This window comes from Vombatus ursinus, unplaced genomic scaffold, assembly GCF_900497805.2.
Source record: "Vombatus ursinus unplaced genomic scaffold, bare-nosed wombat genome assembly UNPS02014830.1, whole genome shotgun sequence".
In the NCBI taxonomy this organism is placed as follows: domain Eukaryota; kingdom Metazoa; phylum Chordata; class Mammalia; order Diprotodontia; family Vombatidae; genus Vombatus; species Vombatus ursinus.
In genome coordinates, this window is record NW_020954608.1 from 13,568,057 (window position 1) to 13,574,056 (window position 6,000).

Here is a 6,000-nt window from a genome sequence, read left to right on the forward strand (position 1 = left end):
TCCTTAGAAGACACACTGCACCTAACAGGAATTGGAAGGCACTGTCAGAAGAACATTGGGCTCCTCTTCTCATCTGAGAAGGTTGGTAGAGAGGTGCTATTTGTAAAAGTGTAGTGGCTTTGTGAGTAGAAAGGAAGAGACATATATGAGAGATGTTGTGTAAGTGTGGCAGAGGCCCACTTGTGTAGTAAGAACTCTACATTTAAGGACAGGTTCACCTGTGGGAGTTGTATACCTTGAAGGGAGGCAGAATAGATAGTTCTAATCTCTTCTACCCATTCCTTCCAGGGGGCAAGAGGAAACCAAGCAGAGACACTGATAGAAAATGGAGAGTATCTTCATAGATACCAATAACAAGTGTATGCTTAGGGTATATGGTGTTTTTATTTATTACTAGAAGTCTAAGGAGATGTTAAATATCTATAAATATAAGCTATCTATAAATAAGCTGTAAATAAGAGTTAACATGGTATAGTTGATAGAACACTGGGATTCAAGTTAAGAAGATGTAGGTTCAGATTCTACCTCCTCCATTCACTACCTGTGAGACCCTTGGCAAGTTATACAACTTTTCTGTGACTTGAGTAACTCCTTAGACTTAGCAGCTCAGTCTCAGATTGATGGTAGAAGGAGTTCTGATGTATCCCAGATCCTTCAGTTATTCATAAGAAAATGTTCATCATTATAGTTGACCATAGGTGCCCAGATAATTCTTAGATATAGTTCTACACTTTAAGTTCTGTCCCATGTAATAAAGAGCTTCCAACAGATTTTCCACTATGTCAATGTGACATTTGCAAATAAGTCATCAACAAAAGGCAGCAGGGTACCAGATATGGAGGCAAAGGACCTGATTCAAATCCCACCTGTTACTTCATGTATTAAACCCTCCTCAGCCTCATTTTCTTCATGTGTAAGGAAGGTTCCTTGATCCTACAATTCTAAGTGTTAACTCTAAAAAGTATATTTCTCTGCTCCCACTAGAATAAGGGGATCTAACCAAACAGCACCATGTACCAATGTACCAACTTGACAATAAGTTCAGTCATACCTATTTTTTACTCAAAGTCACATTATCTTATTTACCTTGTGTTATGTTCATTTTATAGATGAGGCTCAGAAGAGTTAAGTGATTTGCTCTCGGTTACACAAAAAGTAAGTGGCCGGGTCACTTCTTATGACTTCAAGCCTTGCATTTTTCACTGAGAGGTATCATACCTCTCCTATCCCTGCCCTTTACAGATAAATGATAGCCATTCCTAATTTTCCTTAGGGGGGAAATGTATGGAAAATGAGAGGATGAAAAAAAAAGACTCATGGGGCATTTTTCTTTGAAAAAATGATGTGTGTTGGGGAAATGACTATACTGACTATAATGCTATAATGTTTCACATCTCTTCTGGTTTCACTTGAGTAGAAGTCATATGGGCAATCATTTCATTTCCTCCAATTTTCAGCAAAATTTCAATTATCCACATGAGTAGAATGGAGAGCCAATACTCTGGAATGCAGTTTTGGTTTGGATGGGGGGGAGAGTTGGTCCAAAGTAGTGTATAATGTCCAAGGAATTAATAATATTTCATACAAAGTATTGAAACCACATGCTGAAGACCTCAATCATGAGGAATTGAAGAACCATCTAGGTTCCTCAAATCTTCGCTAATCCACACTGGAACTGGTTATCAGAATGCAAAATGCAGAAAAACACCCACTTCAACAGCACTCTCCCTTATCTTAGAAAAGGGTTTAAAGCAATGGAAAGATGAATCCCAGTTTTACAACTATGACCTTGGGACAAATCACTTCACTGCTTTGAAACTCAGTTTTCTCTTCTGTTAAATGATAATAATTGCAATACTTTAACCACAGGATAACTGGGGGAGGGGAAAGGAAGCACTTTGTAAAATATAAAGTAGGCATAAAAATGCAACCTTATTGTTATCTATCTTGCTTTTATTTTTCCCTGGGAGATACAAAGGCCCTCCTACCAATGCCACCAGAATAAATAGAGATAATATTAAGGAGAAAAAATAATCATGACATCAAGAACTTGAAAGTAAAATTAGTCTAAGTATACTTATATGATGTATTCTACTTTATTCTTAGGTTTTTTAAACACTTCAGATTTGTTTTTTTTTAACCTAAGTCAGAAAAAAAAAATGTCTCTAAGTCATTAACTACTTCAGGGTTAATTTTTTTTAAAAGAAATGTTCTGTTAATAGTAAACAAAAGCAAAGGAAAACAAGTATTGATTTTCCTGATGGCTACATCAATACAATAGCATTGCATTAATTTGAAAAGTAAAAACTGAGTCATTCAGCCTTTGACAACACACAAAACAATCACTGGGGTGATTTTTCTAACGAAATTAAATATTTGTTTTAATAGCATAGCCTTATGAAACCACACAAAAAGAGCCCAGGGAAAGGATTCTGGGAAGATGATGGAGTAGGTCAGACAACTTTCAGCTCTCCAAATTTCTTCTACAAAAAAATTACAGAGCGTCGTCTCAGAGGAAACATAGAGCAGCAGAAGTAAATAAAAGTTGGGGTAAAGCAATTGCCCTCCTAAGACAACTTGAGAAGACTGCAGGAAAGACCCAAATTCCAGGGGTGGAGGTTTGGCCTGAGTGACGTGCAAACACCTCCAGGCCAACTCCACAGAATCAATAAACACATCCTAAGGCAGCCTGGGGAACTTTCACCCCAAGCATAGTGCTGGGGGACATAGCTGAGAAGAAGAAGACTGATCCTCCACGATGGAGGGACGCCAAGCACAGATGTGTTGACCAGAGGCGGTCCCAGGCTACAGCGTCAGGGAGTTCACCTAGTGAGTGTGGTAGCAGAGGAGCAGGGACCCTGTTGGCTGTGGGCACCTGCAGCAGAGCAGGGTCCCTAGGTTCAGTCCCAGGGCAGAGGGGACAGCTGAATTTCACAGCCACCAGAGGGACCACAGAGAGCAAGAGTGCTCACAGGACAGTGTGGCTGGCGGCCCTGGCCATGGCCAAGGGGTGGAGAGGAATGCCTAAGGTTGGGCCCTGGGACAGAGTTCATAAAACAACAGCAAGAAGGACCTGAGGCCTGGGGCATCATTCCCCACACCTTGGGATTAGAACTTGATTATAATAATAGCTGCTAAAAATAAAATTTAAATAAAAATGAGTATGCAAAGGAGAAAGAACCCAACCATAGCTAGGTAGTGAGAAGATCTAGCTTCATATTCGGAGGAAGATAGTGGAACTAAAAGAGGCACTGCTTTTTCAATGAGAAGTGGCAAATGGTCGCAAGCCCAAAAAGAGTTCTTGGAAGAACCTGAAAAGGACTTTAAAAATCAGGTAAGAGAGATTAAGGAAAAATTGGGGGAAGGAAGAAAGAGCAATCCAAGAAAATCGAGAAAATTATTAAAAGAAAATCAACCAATCGGAACTAGAGAATCAAAAACCTTTTTGTAAATTTGTATTCATTTTAAAGTTAAATACAAAACAAGAAGAAAAAAAAGAACATTGTCAAGTACATAGCAGAACATGAGAGGATTCAATATAAAACAATAAATTTCCATTTCAAGAAAACTTAGATAACACTACACATTGATTCCTAAGCTACCTAGGACTTTTCATTGTAGGTTTTCTTCTATCCTCAGCTGTGCACTTTTTACTTTATTTTTTCCCTCCCTCCTCACTCCTACCCTAAAGAAGGCTACAATTAAACATGGAGATATATACATATCTACGAACTTACACATATATACCCAACTGTACTATGCATATTTCCTCTTGTGATCTCTTTCTCTGACGGTGGATAGCATATGCCTTCACAGGTCCAAGTATTTCCATGTTTTTCTAAATCAACCAGCTCATCCTTTCCTATACCACAGCAATATTCCAACACAACCACATCCTAAGAGATTGTCTATGAAAGTTTTTTCCCAGTTTTCTGCATTCCTTCTATTCTTGCCTCCTTTAATTTTATTTATACAAGAAAATTTTCATTCAAGATAATCAAAATTATCCATTTTACACTTCAACAATGCTCTCACTTTATGATATAGTTTAAGGCCTGATACTCCTTCCTTCACATCTTTTTTCCCCTGGTTTCTTTTAAATTCCTGACTTTTGTTCTTCCAAATTATTTTTGCTATTATTTTTCTAACTCAGTAAGATAATAATTTAATTTAATTTAATAATTTAATTGGGATGGCATTGAATAGATTAGTTAGGTAAAATTATCATGTTTTTATATTGGCTTTAGTTATCCCTAAACAATAAATATTACTCTAATTATTTAGATCTGACCTTATTTATATAAAAAGTGTTTTATGTTTATGTTCATATGGTTCCTGTGTCTGTTTCAGCAGGTATACTCCTTGGTATTTTATACTGCCTACTTTAAATGGTCTAAAATAATACTCGGGGACAGCTAGGTGGCATAGTGGATAGAGCACCTGCCCTGAAATCAGGAGAAACTGAGTTCAAGTCTGGCCTCAGACCAAACACTTGACACTTACTGTGTGACCCTGGGCAAGTCACTTAACCCCAATTGCCTAAAAAAATAAAAATACTAAATAATATTGGTGATACATAGTATAGTTTCCCTGTTTTTCTCTTGATTAAGTCTATTATTTTTAACTTTCATCTGAGGTCACGATTACTAGCCCTGTTGTTTTGAGTTTTTCTACATATTTCCTGCCTTTTATTTTATCTTTGTGTGTGTCTTTCATTTTTTACTATGTTTCCTAAAAGCAACATATCATTGAATTCAAATTCTCAATCAGCTATCCATTTCCTTTGTATGGGTAAATTCATCCTATTCACATTCTAAGCTTATAAGTACTTGTTGCATATTTTCCTCACTGTCCTTCTCACCTTATTTACCTTATCCCTCCCTCACTCCTCTAATTTACTTCTATCCAATACCTTGCCTTTCTATTCCTTAACCTACCCACCCCTCAAAGAGTCCTTCCCTTATCCTCTCCCCCTGCCTTATCTCCTTGCCCTTTTATTTCAAAAATCAAAAACTTAAGGAAGAAAAAAATTCCTTGAAAACTAGAATTGAGCAAGGGGAAGCTAATGATGTTATAAGACACCAAGAAATAATCAAATAAATCCAAAAGAATGAAAAAATAGAAGAGAATGTGAAACATCTCATCAAAAAAAATAACTGATCTGGAGAATAGATTGAAGAGAGACAATTGAAGAACTGTAGGACTACCTGAAAGCTATGATCAAAAAAGGAATCTTGATGCAATATTACAAGAAATCATTAAGGGAAATTGCCCTAAAGTCCTAGAACAAGAAGGTAAAGTAGAAATAGAAAAAATCCACCAATCACCACCTGAAAGAGATCCCAGGAGGAAAACTTATAGCAATATCATAGCCAAGTTTCCAAGCTCCCAGGTTTAGGAAAAAATATTGCAAGCAATAAGAAAAAAAAACAATTTAAATACTACAGAGCTACAATCAGATTTACACAACACCTAGCAGCTTCTACATTAAAGGACTATAGGCCTTAGAATACTATATTTCATAAAGCAAAAAAGCTGCAGTTATGAGCAAGGGTAACTTAGCCAACAAAGTTAAGTATAATTCTGAATGGGGAAAAAAAAATGGACATTTAACAAATTGAAAGACTTTCAGGAGTTTGTGACAAAAAAAGCAGAACTTAATGGAAAATTTGACATATAAGATCCAGGAGAAATATAAGGTAAACAATTAAAGACCAATCACAGAAGACTCAATAAGGTCAAACTGATTACTTCTTATATGTGAAAATGTTATCAGTACTCTTATGACTATCATTATTTGGATAGCTTGAAAGAAGGGCTTGGGCTGAGCTATGTATGATGAGGTGATTCTAAAAAGCAAAACTGGGTAGGGAGAGGTAAAAATGAGCAATTATCTCATACAAATGAGTCATGATAGGAAGAATTGATACAGAAGAAGTAAGTTGGGGTGAGGGGCTACTAGTGCTGGAACCTTATTCTCAAAGAAAATAGGTTAAAGAG